The sequence below is a fragment of the Arvicanthis niloticus genome, chromosome 26 (genome assembly GCF_011762505.2).
Source record: "Arvicanthis niloticus isolate mArvNil1 chromosome 26, mArvNil1.pat.X, whole genome shotgun sequence".
NCBI classification, from domain to species: domain Eukaryota; kingdom Metazoa; phylum Chordata; class Mammalia; order Rodentia; family Muridae; genus Arvicanthis; species Arvicanthis niloticus.
The window spans coordinates 32,315,521-32,335,523 of NC_133434.1; the positions used below are offsets into that span (position 1 = coordinate 32,315,521).

General features: G+C 46.7%; 1 protein-coding gene across 1 annotated transcript in view; it reads left to right on the forward strand.

Moving 5' to 3' along the window:
• The first annotated feature begins 13,103 nt into the window (after positions 1-13,103).
• Positions 13,104-20,003, forward strand: part of Cd276 (CD276 molecule) — a 29,019-nt gene continuing 22,119 nt past the window's right edge. The window contains 1 exon segment of the mRNA XM_076925528.1: positions 13,104-13,466. The gene's annotated coding sequence lies outside the window, so the exon portion shown is untranslated.

Below are 20,003 nucleotides of genomic sequence, written 5' to 3' on the forward strand. Positions count from 1 at the left end.
GTGCGGATTCTAGGGGGGAAAAAATGAAGGAATCATGTTTTGACTCCAAGAACTGATCCTGGAGAGATGTGAATTTTTGCAAAGTCACTTCTTCATAAATTTACTTATTTTTATGTGTATCTGTGTATACCATGTGTATGCCAGAAGAGGGCGTCTGATCCTCTAGAACTGGAATTGCAGAGAGTCGTGAGCTGCCACGTGGGTGCTGAGAACTGAATCAGGTCTTCCGCAAGAGCAACAATGTTAACCTCTGACCCACTTCTCCAGGCTGCTACAATTGTTTCAAACAGAACCTGGTCTTATTTAGCTTTGTGAAAGAAAAGACTGCATTCGGCTTAAGCTTCCCACAGGAAATGCCTTAGGAAGGAGACTTTGTTCTGAGATAGTTATCTATTGTGACATTAATTGTCAGGGTAGCTTTAGCCTGTCTGTGGGGCAGGAGGAGAAGCTAATTGTTGTGGGAAGGCCTAGCCTGGTGTGAGCAGCACCCTAGGCAAGGTACCCCGGATTGTATACAGTCGGAGAAATCTAGTTGAGCACAAGAAGACAAGAAATAGGTAGACACGCATTTATTCTCTCTCTGCTCTTGGATGTGACTAGCGAGTTTCCGACTTGACTTCCTTTCAATGATGGACTAGTCCCTGGGATTGTAAAACAAACCCTCATAATTTGCTTTCTGACTGGATATTGTATCACAGCAACAGAAATGGAGTCAGAACACCACCACCTAGAAACCTGTATTTTCTTTCCAAGTGAGAAAAGGTAGCAAGGGGCAGTAGCCATCAGGGACATCTCAGGAAGATGTTTATGGAAAGATGTCCACATCATCTCTTCTCTACCTTGTCACCTGCAAACCTGTGGCTCTGCCAGGAGTATGGCCTCCTCCTCAGCTTCCTGTATCAGTTTCTTTCTCTGTGGTGCAAAGTTCATTCGCTTTATTATCATGCTAATGCAGTTTCAGTTGCAGGAAAAGGCAAACTGTGTAAGGCTTCTTTACCATTGCTCCTAGGTTTTCAAAGATTTATTTTTTATTATTTTATTTTAGCTTTTGAGGCAGGGTCTCACTGTATATATAGCCCTGGCTGTCCTGGAACTCATTATGAACACTGGGCTGGCCTTGAACTCACGGAGATCACCTGCATCTGCCTCCCAAGTACTGGGATTAAAGGCATGCACCACTATTCCTGGCTATAAAATTATTTTTATTTTTCAATAGTACACACACACACACACACACCTGAATGTGGGTTCCTGCAGTGACCAGAAGAGGGTGTAGGATCCCCTGAAGCTGGACTTACAGGCAGCAAGAGTTCTTAATTGCTAAGCAACATTATCTGTTAACATTTTGTTTGTAATTTTTCTATTTCTTTTAAAATGGGAGTGTTCTATAGAGTTTATTTTTCCTTTATGGTGGTCTTTCTTTGGTTCTGAGGTCAGGGTTAGAGTCATCATTATATTAGTGTTGGGAATCTTACCCCAGTCCTCAGCAACAGCGGCCAGTGCTCTTAACTGCTGAGCCATCTCTCCAGCCTCTTGAGATAGATCTTACTTTGTAGCCTCAACTAGGTGGCACCCACTATTTAGACCAGGCTGGCCTCAAACTGGCTATGGCTGATGCCAAGGATAATCTTAAACTCCTAGTGTTTCTGCCTCCATCTCAAAAGTGCTAGGGTTAGACATGTGCGTCGCTCTCTTCTGGTCTCTTCTGGAATTGCATGCATGTGACCCACAAACATATGGAGGCAAAACACCCATACACATAAAATAAAAAATAAATAAAACTCAAAAGGGTGTGTGTTTCTTAATCCTTATATTAAATATGTATACATATATATTGATTTCTATGCTTCATATATATATACATATATATGTATATATACATATATATGAAATTAGCAAAAAAAATACCTCATAGTTTATAAAATAATATGAAAAAATTAGAGGGTATTTTGGGGTTTGCTTTGCTTTTTATTTTTATAGTATGATGTTGTGATAATGGGTGGCTCCAAGACAGGTCAGTAGAGTTGAATTATTTTACCCTTATGGCGGGATAGCTCAACTTTGCTTCAGATCATAGAGCAAAGACCACAAGGCTTCCTAAGCAACTTACCTTAGAATAAGCAGGAATATGGCGTTTGTTAGCATTCTGATCTATAAAGGCTTTAGGGGCACCCCCAAACTGCATCTCTAGAGGACACTTAGCTGCATTTGACAGCGCAATTATCTTTCTAAGCTTGTCTATTTTGCTAACAGTTAGGTTTTCTATGTACAATATTCAAATATCCTGTTACATGAGCTAGCTGGGACTAGCTAGTACTCTTTTTGCCTGCCTTCCAAGTTCTGTTATTACAGGCATATGCCAGCTATGAAATTCATTTTTCAAATGTCAGTATTTCCTGTTTCCCTATTATTACCTTTTCATAACAGCAAGCTCCCCTTATTCTCTCCAAAGATATAAATTCTCTTAAAAACAATTTTTTTTGGAGTCAGAGTCTCATGTGTTATCAGACTGACCTTAAATGTAATATGTAACTGAGGATGACCTAGAACTTTTCATGCTCCCATGACTAACTACTGAATGCTGGCATTACAGGCATCTGCCACTACATCTGATATATTTACTGTTAGGAACTGAACCTCGGGACTTCACACAAGATAGGCAGGTACTCTGCCAACTCAACTACACTTCCAATCTCAGCTTTAAAAAAAAATATTTATATTTTATATAAATATACAAATACACAAATATAAATAAAATAAATAATAAATATATAAATATGACATATACTACCATACTATATAATTATGAAATATAATATTAATATTATCTATAAATATTAATATATATAAATATATTTATTTTATGTGTACAGGTGCTTTGCCTGCATATATATATTATATATATAATATATTGTTATATATATAATATATATATAGTTGCCTCATATATATTAGTTGCCTGCATATATATATGTGTGTGTGTATGTGTATATATATACATATTAACATATATGTATATATATATACACATACACACACACACACACACACACACATATATCAATCAGTTTTTTCTGTTCACTGAATTACCTCTGGGTCTTTCCAGGTTGAGTCTCTACTTGTTCACCTTATTATATTGTTGCTTCTTAAAATGTCTGCTGCTTGTTTGGTTTTGTTGTTGTTCTGAAACAGGACCTTACACCCAGGACACCTGGGAACCCACAGGTTATTTCAGGCCGGTCTCACACTTGGGTCAATCTACTTGCCTCAGCTAAGGGGTGCTCAGATGACAAGAGACCACACCCAGTTCCCTGCTGCTCCTCACCCATTGTATTTCCTAAGTGTCTGACTAGGCTGATAGTTAACTCCATTCATTCATTCTCACAGTAAAAGTTCCAGTTCCCAACAGGCATTTTCCCTTAATGGCAAGATTGAGGGAGGGCTCTCAGCGTGAGGGCAGAAGCAGTTGTTAAGCTCTCAACAGGTAATTAAAGGGGAAGGCTTCACAGAGAAGACTTCTCTCTCTCTCTCTCTCTCTCTCTCTCTCTCTCTCTCTCTCTCTCTCTCTCCTTTCTTTTCTTCTTTTCCTCCACTTATATTTTTGAAATCACAGAATTGTCTCCGGCCTGATCAGCTTCTTTGATCTCAATAGCTGATAAAGAATCCTTGTCAGGCAGATTCTCCAATCTGAGTAGAGACTGCCAATCATCCTGGATCCTGTAGTGTTGGTTTCACTTTGCAACTGGCTTCCAGTCAGAGGGGTAGTAGAGAGAGAGACTGGCCAGTTCTTCAGAATACATTTCTAAGTAATGACTCCAGGTTCTACTTTTGTTTCTGGCCCTTACTGACTCTTCAAGTTCTTTGGGGGGGAATCTGGGCTGGAGGAATGGTTCAGCAGGTAGGAACACTTGTTGCTTTTGCAGAGGACTCAGTTTAGGTTCCCAGTAGCCACGTGGCATCTTAAAACCATTTATAAAGCCCAGTTCTAGAGAACCTAACATTTTCTTACCTCTGTGAATACCAGGCACATGCGCATATGCAGGCAAAGCATTCGAATACAGGAAAAAAAACAAATAATCTAAAAACAAAGAAAACAGTCTCTAAGTTATTTAACTCTTTGCTATCATCTTTTTTTTTTTGTTTTTGTTTTTTTGTTGTTGTTGTTGTTGTTGTTTTGTTTTGTTTTGTTTTTTTCCGAGACAGGGTTTCTCTGTGTAGCCCTGGCTGTCCTGGAACTCACTCTGTAGACCAGGCTGGCCTTGATTGAACTCAGAAATCCACCTGCCTCTGCCTCCCAAGTGCTGGGATTAAAGGGGTGTGCCAACACTGCCCAGCGGCTATTATCTATTTAGCATGCAAATGCATCTTCATTAATACCATCTCCTGTAACTTTAATTTTTTCAAATCCTATTTTTAATGATGGTTCTTAAATACTTTAACCTCCCTTTTAGCACAAAAGGTAGTGAGAAAGAAAGGATTGGAAGGGGACGTGTGTGTGTGTGTGTGTGTGTGTGTGTGTGTGTGTGTGCGCGTGTGCAGGTGTGCGCACGCGCGCGCGCGCACGGGAATTGTACCTGTTTAGAAAGGTTCTTTGGAGCAACTCCCATCTGTGTTTGGAAATCGGCAGTTCAGTTCACAGGTCAGCAGTGTCCGCTCCATCTACTTGCAAACACTTCACAGATACACCAGCAGTCCAGTTTGGTAGAGTCCGGTTAGCAATAGTAGTGACATGACCTAACAGAGATAGCCAGGCCTCGGCCCTGGCACCGATCAGCAGGAGGGACCAGGGCCAACAGGAATGTCAGAAGTTCTCTGTGGTGCCTCTCTCAGGGAAGCGCGATCAAAGACGCACAAGCATTGCTCAGCTAGCTCTATAAGCAAGCCAAGCTCAGCCTCCATCACTGTCCTTCAGGTTCTATTTAGACCCTCCAAACATCTCATGTCCTCTTGCCCCAGCACGTGCATCTGTCTCAGCTGACATCCTCTGCCAATCAGACCGAGTCTGTGAAAGTGGCAAGAAACTGCAGCACACCACCAGAAGGTTTTTGGTGCATTTCTCTCTATGGAGTCCCAACAAATGAAACTCAACTATACAGTGTAAGGTGGACAAAGACATGCGTGTTGTTAGCGAACTATCCTCCATCACGTGTCCTCTCATGTGCTTGCTTTAGCAGAACATCTTTCTCTTGTGTCTGCCTCAGCTAGACGTTCCTTCAGGAGTCTGCCTTAGTCTTTCACATGTGTCCATTTTAGGAAAACAGTCCTTCACATGTTTGCCTCGGCAAAACACCATCTAACCGACTTTCCAAAGAACCCTCTTGTTTCAATCTCCATGAATTGATTTTTGCTTCTGTAGACTTCCGCTGCACTGGATTCTGTTAATCTTCAACTTGTAGTAATCAAGTTTCAGCCTACAGTGTTCCTTTTTCATTATCATTACTAGTATTTTTGTCTTCATCTATTAGTACAAGTGTCCTCCACTCCCACCATCTCCTTTGAATGCTGAGATTGAGTTCAGAGCATTACGGTTTTTGAATGCTAGGCAAACAACCATCTTGGGCACAAGGCATGATAAAAAAAAATACCCAGACCTATAAAACATGTTTTTAACCACCCATGTCCTGAGATGGTGCAGCGTTACGTGCCTGTCAAACTAACCACTTGAAAGACTTAGGTGGAAGGAGAGTAAATTTGAGGCCGGCCTTGGCTACACTGCAAGATTCTATGTCAAAAAAAAAAAAATAAAAAAATAAAAGAGCATGTTATGTATTGTGGGAGATCAATTCCTTCTATTTCTTAGAGCTGCTACCCAAATCTTCATGTTTTCCCAATCTCAAACCTGTTTTCTTTCCTTTCCTTTCGATAGATGATGACCCTGCCTATGTGTAACAGAGGAGAAAAGAGAAAGCAAGCTACCAGTCACACCTATGAATTTTCCTTTCACAGTCTATTACACATCTTCTATCCTTCCTTCTAACCTATGTAAGTAGTGGTTCTCCCCAGCCCTGGGTCATGGCCTTTATACCAATCATCCTACCCAGGCTCCATTCAGAGCCGTACAGCAGCCTGGCACATATGGGTTTGCTAAGAAAGAGACAAAGCAAGGATGGCTACAAAGTGTTTGGTTGGAGCTGCTGGAAGAATGGGGTTGCCATCACCAGGCAGGGAGGGCTCGCCGCAAATGGCTCATTTTGTTTCGTGAACAGTGGTTGGGGTGTGAAAGTTCCGGGAAACAAAAGTTGAGAGAGAATGTAAATAGCCTTCTAGTTACACAAATCTCAAGGACTCAGTCTCAGTTGGAGAGTTGTTTCAGACTAGTCTTGTAGTGTGCATTTCAGTCCAAGCCATCAGACAGGATGAGATGGCAGAGGGGTGGGCAAACCCCCTGAAGAAAAGAGATCTGAGTACACTTAGTCCTGGGAATCCCCAACGTTAGGAGGCTGTGGAGAGAAGAGCCCACCCAGCACAGGAAACTAGAAGGTGGATGGAAAAGCAAAGGATGACTGAGTTTCAGATGCAAGATGTCCTCATGGGTGAGGCAGAACCCTCTTCAGCTGCGTTTCACCACCAGGGAACTTATCACCATCAGGGAACTCATGGGAGCAAGAACCCTGGGCAGCCTTGGCAAGAACTTGGAGGGAAAGTTGGAAGCAAACTCCTTGTCTCTTCCTGGCAGTATAGTCTGTTGTAGTAATTATTTTTTAAAAAGGCCGCTGGCAAAGCCGATTGTCTAGGCTGTGACGGCTCTGGCTAGTTCAGCCGCCATGTTCAGTGGCCAGAGGCCACAGCCAGAAGCACCAGCCCTGTCACCCACAAGACACCAGCATGGGAGATGGTTCTGCCAGTCTTCCACGCTGTCTCTGCAAGGCTGGGCATTGCCCAGACCATCCTGCCAACCACATGGGCTCAGTACAGATGAGACTCTAATGCTTAGATTATCCAAAGGCTTATATATTTGGTAATGATCAATAACAAGATGCCCATACAATCAGAAGTGTAACCCAATACCCAACCTAGATATACCAACTACCTTTGACTGGCAGAGACATGTGAACATCCACCTCCATGTTCACCTCTCTCTCCCCTCATCTCCCCCCTAGCTCCTCCTCTTCCTTCTCCTCTTCCTCCCTTACTCCTCCTCTTCCTCTTTACTCCTTCCACATTAGCTCCTCCTACAATAGTCTGCCTGCACACTGGGCTATCCTACAGGGCCAAGGAAATTACCCTTCTAGTGCTCTTGGAGAGAAACAGTCAGTGGCTCAACAGACTGCAGGCAAGTCTGGGGAAGATGCACAAAAGAAAAGGAGACAGGGACCCAGCAGAGTTCAGCTACTCTCTCCTGGCCGTGTAACTCCTCCATAGCAGGCCCGTCAGGTGAGACTAGTAGTCTGTTCTCCAGACTGTTGAACCACCTACCCTCCACCCCATTTCCCCCAGCCAGGGGTAGGGCATTCCCTCCAGAGTTTGAGCTTTCAGGCAGCTACAGTATTCAGCAGGGGAGGAGGAGGGAGGAAGGAGGAGGGAGGAGGGAGGAGGGAGAAGATGAGCCAGAGTCCCTGTATTCAGGGAATTTTTTCTTCCTTCAAACAGTCATGTATTTATTTAGTGTAGGGTTTGTGTGTGCACATGAACTACTATGTATGTATGTCATGCATGACACATGTGGAGGTCAGAGGCAACTTGCTAGAGTCATTTCTTATCTTCCACCATGTGGGTCCAGCAGGAGTTCAGACTCCAGGTAGTCAGGCGAGAAGTCAAGCACCTTTACCCACCGAACCATCTTGCCAGGAGGTTATTAAAATGCCCAAAGGTATACTATCGAACCCCTGTAATCCCGGTACTCAAGAGTCGGAGGCAGTAAGATCATTCTGAGCCTGAGGTCAGCTTAGGCTATATAGTGAGTTCAAGATCAGTTTGAGCTATATATCCAGACCCTGACCCCACTCCCTTCCCAAATGCTGAAAGATAAGTCACATGAATAGCACAGAAGAGAGGACCCTGGGCACTACATACCTAAACAGAGCAGGGGTAACGTTGGCAGCTGTCGTGGTTTGAATGAGAACGGCTCCCATAGGCTCATGTGTTTGAATGCTTAGTATGGAACTGGGGGGAGTTTGGCAAAGATTAGGAGATAGGGCCTTATTGCAGGAGGTGCTTGGGCTTTGGAGTACTCTCTCCAACCCCTAACACCACTGCTGCCTTTGGTTTTCAGGTCAAGATGTGAGCTCTCAGCTGTTGCTGCCACCATGCCTTTGGTTGGCCATGATAGACTCAACAGTCCGAAACTGTAAGTCCACTTAAATGCTTTCTTTATAAGTTGCCTTGGTCCTAGTGTTTTGTCACAGCAATAGACTAAGACAGTGCCTGTTCCCTGATGTCTGGGAGGGGAGTGAATTTATCCAGCTAGTGAGCCTACCAATGACAGACTGCCACCCTCAGGGGAGAGGAAGTGGACTGTGTTATTTATGGTGGGGTCAGAGTGTTGAGGAATAATGGAGAAGCCACATTGTGATGGCAATACAAACTCTAAGAGTGTATCAAAGGACTGATGAGGTTATATATATATATGGGGTTGGCCTTGAATTTGGTATGGCTATGTAGCTAGGATGACCTTGAACTTTTATTCTCCAGGTGCCGAAGTTGCAGGTATGTTAGAAATCTTTATGTAGTGTTGAGAGTTGAATTCAGGGCTTTGGGCAAGCAGTCCTCCAACTAAACTGCATCCCTTTCCCTAACTGGGAGATTTTTGGAGCTAGGGAAGAAGGGTCTACCACGCATGCCTGGTTCTAGTTCTCCCTGGGAGGATAGAGGTCCACTGCTTACCTAGTGAGTGCCATGTTTCCTCTGAAAGAGTGACTGTGAGAATTTCTTTAGAAAGAATGACCTCATGGGAAACGAGGAAGGAGGAAGTGTCAAGTGCACTGTTGTACTAAAGGTTCCAATTTAGGAAAATAAGCCTAAGATTGTATCCATTATCAACTGCTAACCACAGAAGCAGAAGTGGTTACTTAGTAACGTTCCACACCTGTTGTGGTAACTGACGTGGCCAGTGGACAGAGACCCCCCACTTCTCGTGGTAGGGTAGGAGGGAAAGTGTGTGAGAACTGGCAAGGTCAGGAGTGTTCCAGGAGGACTGGGAATATTCTCCCTGTTGGGACAACCTGGTGTTTTCCTTTGAGGGCCAAGGCTGTGGTAAGCTGTCCAAAAAGATGTTCCAGCACAGTATATCAAACCTATCTGGAAACAGCGAACACAAAGGGACCTTGTGATTCTGCACACAGCAACATTAGCCCTGCAGCCTCAGCACCTGGCTGGAGGTCAGGATTTCTGGATTTCCTGTGGTTTATTCCCTGCCTTCTATGAGAGGATTGCCATTGTCAGTGTTGTATGCTAGATCTCTGTTTACCAAACCACTTATTCTCAGTCTTGTTCTGGTCTATGCTGTCTTTTTGGATTCTGTCATGGGCCAAACCTGAGAGAAAGGTCAGGACTACTGTGAAATAAGTGAGATTCCCCAGAATTCAAAGTTGAGGAAGGTGCTCATTTTCAGGTTGGACCAAGGGAGAAGCCTGCTTGAATAACTTAGTATCCATACACGGAAGCTACTAGAAACTTAGTGTCCACACATGGAAGCCTCACCTTGTACTGTAGTATGGACTTCATTTTTTTCTGGTTAGATTTGGGTGTGCACCTGTTTGTATATGTGTGTTTGTGCATGTGGCTATGATGTACATGTATGCACATACATGCCTGTGGAGGCCAGGGGTCAATATCAGGCATCTTTTATAATTGCTTTCCACCACCACCACCACCGCCACCACCACCACCACCACCACCACCACCGCCACCACCACCATCATCAATCAGATTATATGACCTTAGCTGGCCTGGAATTCACTTTGTATACCAGGCTGGCCTTGATCTCATAAAGATCTGCTTGCCTGTGCTTCTCCAGTGTTGGGTTTAAAGGCGTATGCCACTATGTCTGGCTTCCAACCTTGTTTGTTTTTTGTTTGTTTGTTTGTTTTTAGTTTTTCAAGACAGGGTTTCTCCTGGCTTCAAACCTTATGTTTTGAGACTGGGTCTCAAAACCTGAGCATAACCTGGAGCTTAGTGATTAGGCTAGAATGGATATCCAACAAGCTCCAGGGGTCCTTCTTTCTCCATCCACATCACTGAGATTGTGAACAATGCTGTTCCCTGCATTTAATGTGGGTACCGGGGATTGAACTCAAATCTTGTGCTCGCTCAGCAAACTCTTGGGCAGCTGAGCCATCTCTCCAGTCCCTGTTCTTCTGGTTTTTTTTGTTTGTTTGTTTGTTTGTTTTTTTAAAAACACTGTCCTCAGCCTTCAATTTGGAGGATTCCCTAAACCTCTAGCGGCAGAACCTCCAAGAAAGTCTAAAATAGATTCCTAGGATTGGGAGTATTGTGAACCTGGGCTCTGGAAAGCTCTTGGGGGAAAGCAAGGGAGGGTCAAATGGTTTCATCAAGGATGGGGAAGGAGGACAGATACAGGAGAGGGTGAACAAGAATGGGGTAGTGAGTCAGATGAAGCAGATAAATAGCTATGCAAGCTGGGTTATAGTTTGCTGTTTTGAGTGTACTGAGGCAGAGTGGGGTGTCTCAGATGATCCTCTTTGTGTGATCAATTCTTTCTTGAGATTGCTTCTGCTGTTTTCTCTACCAGCTGCTTCCAGCTGGAAGCGTTTCGGATACTTGAAACCTGTTCCAAGACTCAATTCCCAGGAGGAGAAAGCCAGAAAGAAGGAGCCTGCAGTGGCCACCACTTACTGTTTCCAGCCCTACATTGGTCTTGGCCATTTGCTTGCCTCAGTCTAGACTGGATGTTGGAAGGCAGCCTTGTGAACCCTACATGAGTGGTCAGGGTTGAGTGGTGGCCCTGGTCCAAACTCTAAGGACATGGGGCCTACAAATGTAAACAACTCCAGGCTGAGCTTGGTGGCCAGTGCCAAAGTCTTGGCTAAGTGTCACAGTGATTTTCTAGAAAAATGTCCAAACAGGGTTTTGGGCTCTGGCACAGCCGAGGTTTGATTTTTTTTTTCTTATTGAAGCAGATAAAACAAATAGATTTTGAGTATTGTTCTCAAGTGAGGCATCCAACGTCTCTGAGCTGCTTTGGGGTTGGGGTGTAGCTCAGTACTAGGGTGCTTGCCCAGCATGTACAAAGCCTTGGTTTGATATCTAGCTCTGCATAAAACTGGGGATGGTGGCCCGTGCCTATGATCCTAGCACACGGGAGGTAAAGGCAGGAGGATCAGAAATTAACAATCATCTTTGGCTACAGAGCAAGTGCGAAGCCAGTTGGGCGATATGAGACCTTGTCTCGAAAAAAGCCAACCATGCCGGCCATACCTTCTAATCCTTCCCAAACAATTTCAGTAATTGGGAACCAAGCATCCAAACGTATGAGCTGTGAGAGCAGGTCTCATTCAAACCACAACAGTGCTGGTCCAGAAAACAGAGAAGGGGAATGGGAGGACCCTTGTCCAGATAGAAAGTGTGGAGAATACCCTTCATCCTGAATGCCTCTGTTTCAGATAGGACTTTGCTGGAAACATCCCTACGGTCAACTTCCTAAGCCAACATCTTCCAAGCCAATCTCTTCTAAACCAAGAGACGCTTGTGTGCTAGAATGGTCATCCCACCCTTCTATGTCTGTGGCCAACTGAGAGCATCTCAGCTGAATGGTGCTTTAGACACACTTTCGACTTCTTGTTCAAGTTGTTTCCCTTTCCTGGGGTCGTCAGAACTCCTTGAACTGAGAACCAGTGCTCATTATTTTCTTCCCTCTTGGACTGTGCTCTTGGGCAAGGATGAGAAAAGCCTCCCCCCAGCGTAAAGTGTTCCTTCACCACCTATCATGGTTGAGTTGGGAAGCTCATGGACCAGCTAGCCTGGTGCACACAGCAGAAAAAAAAAAAAATAGACATCTTGTTTTAAGTAAGATGGAAGTCAAGGACCAATACCCAAGGTTATCCTCTCTGACCTCCACATGAGAGCCTTGGTTCAAGGGCAAGACCATGCACACATTTTTTTTTTAATGCCAAATTTATATTTAGAAGCATAGACATAGCTATATTTGATCTCCACGCACAAATTCAAGGACATAAAATAATTCTGACTCTCCCCTTAATAGCTGGGTGCCCTCAGGTGAGTTACTATAAAACCTCTTTGTGTCTGAATCTTCCTCATCTGCAAAAATGAGAGTAACAGCATTCAGTTCACTGAATTTTGAGGATTGATTAAAAGAGATAGATTGTGAAGAGCTTAAAATAGTAGCTGGCACAAGCAGAGACCCGCATGGATTCATGCATATTCCCTAAGCTCTCTCTGACAGCTGCTGTCACTTGGTTGCTAAGTCTGGAAGCAGCGCAAGGTTGGAGTCCCTGAGTCTCAATTTTCTCATCTGCAAAATAGAAATAATATCTACCTGGTGGGACCCTTGGGAAGACCTATGCAGGCAGCAGGGAAAGCGTTCTGCCTAAACTTGAGCCCACAGAAGGCCCTCTACCTGCTGCTGTTTCCTGTCTGTGTGAGGGACAGTTACAAGCACAGGTGTAGGGATGTTCCCAAATTCCACACAAGCTTAAACATCCCTCTGCCCTCCTCTTGTCGCTGCCTGCAGCTCGATTTTTAAAGGACATTGTGCAAGGAGATGGAACTAGATAGGTGGCAAAGAAAGGGGTCAGGGCTGGGGGCACCCAGGCTTTCTCTTCTCCTTGGAACTTGGGGTGGCCAACAGCTGGCATACGGCTGGGGCAAAAGGGTTGGGGGCAGCGTCAGTTCGGTTGCTGTGGGTGTAATAAAAAGAGGAAAACCATCTCAGTGGAAATTGCCCTGTGGTTGGCTCGGGGCGCCCACGACACTGTATTTATAGAGAGCTCCCAGCAACTCGGAATTCTTCGCTGTTCGAGTTAACCCTTTCCGAGCCGCGGTGCGCGGTGCGGGCCTAGGGTCGAGGGGGAGAAATTCTGGACTGAATGGGACAGCTGGATTGCGGCGGGGCTTGGAGCCAGCAGCTCGGAGGGAGGGAGTGGTCAATGGCCCGTCACCTGTCCCCTCTCACCGCAAAAGAAACTTCGGCTCTTGGAAATGCTAGGATCCGTGTGGGGGGATGGGGAGCGAGTAGCCCGACACCTCCTCCTCGGAGTACCAGGTCTTCCCCCGCCGGGGTCCTGCAAGGGTCTGGGTCTGGGCGGGTCCAGACCCCGGGCCCTGCCCAGCAGGCGGGCTCAGGCCTCACCCTCGGATCTCCGCTGCAGGGCCAATCCAGCCTCTGGGGCGCACTCGGGCGGCCTTTCCGGGCCCTCAGCTTCCTCCGGCCGTCCCGCCCCTCACACTCCCGCCCCCGGCCCCAGTCTGGCCGGGCCTCGCGGCGGCGGCACCAACGGTAGCGTCGATTGGGCTGCGCCCCGCCGTGTCCCGGGAGTCGGCGCGGCGCGGTGAGTGCTTGCGTGGCGCGGGGCGGCGTGGGCTGGGACCGCCTTTGTGTGCGGCCGCGCCTGGACCGCACGCGCTCAGGCGCCGGGTGCAGGGAGGTGGGAACTCGGCGGCCCTTTCCCGCAGGGCACCGGCACCCTGATCCACGGTCACCGCTAGGGTTCTAGGGCCGCGAGGAGCCGGGAGCACCCCAGCTTGGCCGCTCCCTCCTTGGGGGGGGGGCTGAGACCCGCTGGGATTTGTGGGATCTGATGACTCCCAGGTCTGGAACTTGTGGGGCCCGAAACGGGGTGGGTGACTGATTATTCAGGCCCTGGGTGTGGAGTGGGAATGCAGGCAGGTAGGTCACTGGGTTGATGGTTCACAAATCTTAAGGAAGCTGCTAGCCAAGACTGGGAGGGAAGGCTTCTCCCGACTTTGAGGAGGAAAACACCATGAATGCCAGCTCTGAAAGGGGAAGCTGCGGGGGAAGGGAGCACGAAGTTAGGTGGTCCCCTGTTCTTGGCTCTGAAGGGTGAGGGGGTGGGGTGGGCCAGGTCTGCAGAAGAGCACGAGGGAACAGGTTCCGGGAATAGCTTTAAAGGCTAGGGATGGGACAGTTTGGGCTGTCTTAGCTAAATGGAGGTGCAGAAGAAATCCCGAAGGAAGGTGGGGAGAAGCTGTCCCAGGGTGGGACACAGAGACTAGAAGATTGAATCCAGTTCCCCAGGGCTCTTCCTCACTAGGCCCCAGTCAACCAGTCGCAGATTTCGGAGCTTAAGGCAGTGAACTGGCAGATAGGGAGTTTTCATTTCTAAGCCAAACCTGTCCTAATGAGAAACCCATGGTGGATGACTCAGACCTGAGAGCTTATCACTGAAAGGAAATATTAAGCAAATATTAAACCCGAAGTTTGTATGTGTGTGTCTGGGGCTTTTGTGTATGTGTCGGGGAGACACCTACTTAATTGTGAAAAACTATTTTCCTTCAAATTGATTGTGGCCGATCTGTAAATGAGTATTGATTAAATTAAAACCCAAATCTTTTTTTTTTTTTAATAGTTTGGGCTTTTGTTTTGTTTCTTAAAGATAGGATATCACTATAGATTTGGCTGACCTTAAACTCACAGAAATCCACCTGCCGATGTTTCCCAGATGCTGGGACAAAGGCATGCACCACCAGGCCAGGCTCAAAGACCTTTTTTTTTTTTTTGAGTGTGTAGTAGTTACTTTCAGTTTGAGAAGCTAATGAAATTGTTTGAACAGTTTGAGAGCTATTTATTTACTTGAGCCTCCCAGAAATCCCTAGGACTCCTAGTGTTTATCAACGACATTCTGAGTAGTTTGGAGACCTGTAAATAGGTGACTCTGAAATCGGTACTTGAATTGAAACCTAAACCTGTCTTATGGGCTCTGTTGACTGAGTGGTAGGCCAGATGTCCCTTAGGTCCCCAGCCAGGAGCTAAGGGATGTGGAGCAGTGCCCTATTTCCACCTTGCTTGGGAAGGGGGGTATTTTGGATGTGTGTGTTTTCCTGGTAGCTGGTGTTCTCAAGCTCCAGCGCTAACTCTTGGTTAACTGTGGCACATGCACGGCTTCCCCTGTGTTACAAATACATCACACTTAGCTGACACATTGTCCTGCTATCAGTGAATTTTTCATCGTGTGGCTGGGGATATAGCTCAGTTAGTAGTGTGCTTGCCTGGCGCCCATGACTCCTGAATTGCATCCCCAGTGACCAGCAATGCATAAACTGGTCGTAGTGGCTCATGGCGGGTAATCTCAGCGTTTAGGGGTAGAAGCAGGAGGATCAGAAGTCATCCTAGGCTATATGGTTCAAAGCTCACCTGGGATACATGAGACTTCGGTCAAAAGGGAAAACGTTTGCATTACTTTGTCACTTTAGGTTGGCACTGTGAACATCGTCTTTTGTTTTTTTTGTTTTTTTTTTTTTCAAAATTCCAAGAGGCAAAGAAACCATAAAGAGAATGTTTGCACATGCACAGAATACCTCCAGTGATGAGTCCGTTGGTCCCATGACTGATCTATAGGGTTCTGTATTGTGTGCATACGTGGTGGCTTCTTCCTGCTTGCAGAGTATTGCTCGTGTGCTCCAGACTCTGCTACAAGAGGACATCTTGTAAGGGAAGAAGCCTAGTTTCAGAAGTGAGTTGGGATTTTCGACCTGGTTCTCTTCCCCATCTCTGTCCCCTTTAAGTTCTGTTCAGGTACCTGATGGGAACAGGGTGGTTGAATGTCCAAGATGCTCAGATGCCTGGCAGCTGGGTGCCTGGCAGCTGGGCTGGATGCTTTCATGTTTATCTTCAGAACAGTTATAGAAGTGGTGGCCTTTCAGAACAGGCCTCTGGGGAGCCAGCATCCTTATTCTGGCGAGGCCACTCCTGAAGCTTTCTGCGGGAGTCACCCTCCCCCCAGTGCTGATCTCTAGAGTTCACTCTTTTTGGTGGGATTTGGGTTGGACACCAAGATGAGAAATCCAGTTAGGGATGCAGTGATATCCCAGAGCTGCGAGCTGGTGTTCTGGATCCTCAGAGAGACTCCTAGAAAGTGTTGAGTGAGTGTCTGACATCTAGCCGGATGCTTCTGGGTTGGGCTCCGCAGAAAGCAAACCAATTCCTCTGAGATTATGACCACACGGGGGCTGTTGAGCTGTGGATCTGAGTCATAGGGTGGGAAAGAAGGAAGAGGGACATGGAGGATGATGTCACTGTCCAGAAGCTTATCCTCTGAGGAGTGGGGATTTCTCACTGCTGTCCCTTTCCCCACACCCTGGGGCAGGAGTGGCAGGGAAATCTACCAGCAAAAAGGGGGGAGGCGGTTAGGGAGAGGGCTCAGTATGGGTCACACGTTGGGAGAGAACCACATATTCTGTTATTACAGCCTTTGCCACCATCATAGGTCAGCCAGCTATTCCTGCAGTGTTCAGGGAAGGACTGGGGTAGGGCTGTGCCAGATGACCATCGTCTCCTGTGATTGTCTTAACATCACTGAGGAGAAAGTGAAAGGTCACGTGCCCAGAGACACAGAATGGGTAGGTGGTGAGGGCAATCTACTGTCTGCCTTCAAAACTGGCTCTTTCTGCCACTCCAGAGGCAGCCTCATGTTTGACCTCACAATTTGGACTCTGGAAAATGTGCCAAGGGTGCCACTGGGCAGACAGAACTCATCTGGTGAGCCAGGGAGAAGGACAGACCTGACCACAGAGACTTGTGGTCCCTGATAGAATATTCTTATGCTGCCAGAGGCCTAGTCTTTGTCACATGGTGCTCTTCACTCCTGGAGAGGAGAGCCTCCTATACCCTCCAGTTCTGACTAGTTTTCAAGTTGGCAGACGCACGCTCTTTCTCCGTTTCTTTGTGGCCCTGGGAAAGATGCTACCACACCTTCATAACTCTGGGCATTCACCTTCCCAGGGGAAACACTGAAATATTTTCCTGACCTGGGGGTGACAGCAGTGGGCATTGGGGACTGGAGCTCTTAATGAGTAGGGCTGTGACCCAGTTTCTGGGATGAGCAGAGGATAAGGACGAGATGGAGCCAGACCTGAGCTGTGTGTTTGCTGCTTTGGAGTCCAGGGTTGGTGGGGTCTGGGTGGAAAGGAGGGCACTCAGAAAGCCTAACAGTTGCAGGCTACATGCACAGCTCTACAGACGAGGTCTAGCCTGGGAAGAGGTGGAGAAGCCTGAACTGAAGGAGCCAGAAGGCCTAGGTCATGCCTGTGGCTGTCATCGCAGTAATGACAACAATTACCTCTGTGAAGCTGGGTATATGATGCAAAGCTGTGGGTCCTCCACTTTCTTCCTCTCGGGGTGTTCAGATGCAGCTGGAGGGATGAAATGGAGTCTGAAATGGGCCGGATCCTGGTCCTGCTGGGAGGGAGTCGGGGTGGCAGTGGGGAGGGAAGGCCTTCTCTGAGGATCTTCAAACAGCTATCTGAGAGGAACATAGCTTGTGCAATTTCTTTTTTCAGGGTGGGTTTTATGCATACTTTATTTGGGGTGAACCAAGGGTTATATATTTTGGTGGAGAGGGTAAGGACATGGGGGGGGGGAAGGTCAGTGGTAAAGGCTTAAGTCTACTGAGATGCCTCATTAGCATGGGAAAGCATTCCAGGAATCTCAGGTGCAGAACTACACCACATCCTCAGGTGTGGGGTCCAGGATACCACAGAGAAGAGGAAGCTCTGCTGACACAGGGAGCTGCCACGTTGCTTCGAGCTCAGGGCTGTCCGGTAATGTCACACTTCCATTTTAGCAGGAGGGCTTCCTGACACAAACCTATGATTCTAGTAACTGAGAAGTAGAGGTAGGAATATCAGGGGTTCAAGGCCAGTCTCAGCTACGTAATGAATTTGAAGCCAATCCTGGCCATAGGAGACCCTGACTCAAAATAAATAAATAAATAAATAAATAAATAAATAAATAAATAAAACAGGCTGAGGAGATGGCTCTGTGGGAAGTGAAGCCCGAGGACCTGAGTTTGCATTCCCACAACCCACTAAGCTGGATGTGTTTGCAATTCCAGAGTTGCTGTGGTGAGGTGGGGGATGGACATAGAGTAATTCCCAGAAGCTAACCTCTCCTCAAACAAAGTGGAAGGCGAAGACTGACCGTCAAGCTGAGCAAAGACTCTGATTGGTTGTGGCTTGGCTCACTTCCCGTCCCTGAGCTGGGAGTTGGACAAGGGTTTTATCCCTGAGTCAGATCTGGTCACAAGCCCAGGTTTGAGGTTGAGCCACAACCTCCCTGCATCATATAGGGCAGATTCCCTACAAGGGGGCTGATCCCTGGAATCAGAAGAAGCCATTGAAAGTAAAAGAGGAATTCAATAAGGACTGCGGAGAAAATAAGCAACCATGTGGAGACTAGCCCCTCAGGAGTGTGTGTGTGTGTGTGTGTGTGTGTGTGTGTGCACGCGCGCAAATGCCTGGAGTATGTGTTACTCCATTGCCAAGGAGGAAAAGCACAGATGGCCAGGGAGAACTAAGCAAGTCAGGTGAGGAAAGTGGTGATCTGTTTTAATTGCATCTGGCCCATGGGATTGGCTGTCCTTATGCGGAACAAACTTAAGAGTCATTGCCTCCAAGAAGCTGTCAGGGATATTTCAAGACAGTCTGGGGTAGAACGTGGAGAGGAGGTGGAGGTGTAGGCCACAGTGTCTCAGCTCCCCACTGCACAGAAGCAACCTGGAATCCTTAGGTGACCTCTGCCTCAGCTTCCCGCAGCATCTCTCTCCCAGGGTGCCGTCTTCCCAGAATATGTGGTGATGTTCCTTCTTCACTCCATCTTTTTCTCTGCCACATCCTCTCCCAGGCGGAGGGATGTCCCCTTCTCTGAACAGTCCTTCATAAGCCTCCCTGAAAGTTGTCAGGGAATTGTTAATCCTCCTTACCCAATGTCACCAGTATGCACTGTCACCAAAGGACTGGTCATATTATACTTTGGTTATACACCTGTTCTCCAAACCTTTCCCCTATATTTTTTATGAAAATGTGTCATTTTAGGAGCTGAGACGATGGTGCTTGCCTTAAGTGCTTGCCTAACAAATATGAGGACTTGAGTTTGAATTCCCAGAACACAAGTAAAAGCCAGGTACAGGGGTTCCCTATATCCCCAGTACTGCAGGAGACAGAGATAGGTAGATCCTGGGACTTGTCAGCCAGCCAGCCTAATCAAGCTTGGAAGTTGAGGGATGGACTTGGATGGGCCCTGTCAGAACTGTCAGAACACATGGAACAACCTTGAAGCTCCAGTCCTCCCTAGCTTCATCGGAAGCAGGTGACTGACTAGACATGGGCAAATTTTTGATAATCTATTTTTTTTTTCTTTTTTGTGAACTAAGTGACACAGTTGCCTGGTGGTGACCTTGTCAAGGGATTGCAAATACTTGCAGAGCCATGAGAAAGGACACACGCTTGTTGTGCTATTGTAGGGACTTCATGAGGACCAATATAAGCTGTCTTGAGAGACAGATTTTTGGCTCAGGGTAAAGGAAGCATTTTTCATCAGTGATCTGCCTCAAAGCAAGCAGACTGCCTGGGGATAGCTGGTTCCCATCCTCAGAGAGAGAATACAAGCTGCTAAGGGTGGCCTGGGAAAAGTCTCCTGTTCTGACACTTAGCCATCCACTTCTGAGGTTACTCCAGAATTTGCCCTTGGGGCCTCTTCTCATTCTGTAGGAACTCTGGTCTCTGGTCTCTCCAGGGGACCCCAGCTTTGCTTTCTGTAGTCACCTTGTGTGAATGACTTCCCCTGTCTCTCACTTTGCAGGGGCACGAACCCAGCTTAATTTCAGTGTGATTTTTTTTTTTCTTCCCCTGAAACATGCATGCCTCACTCCCCTGTCTCCGCATCCTATTCTGTGGACCCACATTCACCCTTTTGTTCTAAGCATCAGTCTTTGCTCCTTTCATACACACTCTGGGGCACTTCCATCCTTGAAACATCTCTTTACTGGCCTCTGTCATCCATTGGTGATTGTTGAGACTGTCTGTAGCTCAAATTTTGAGACAACTATTTTAGACGGTTTCTTTTGTGGCTC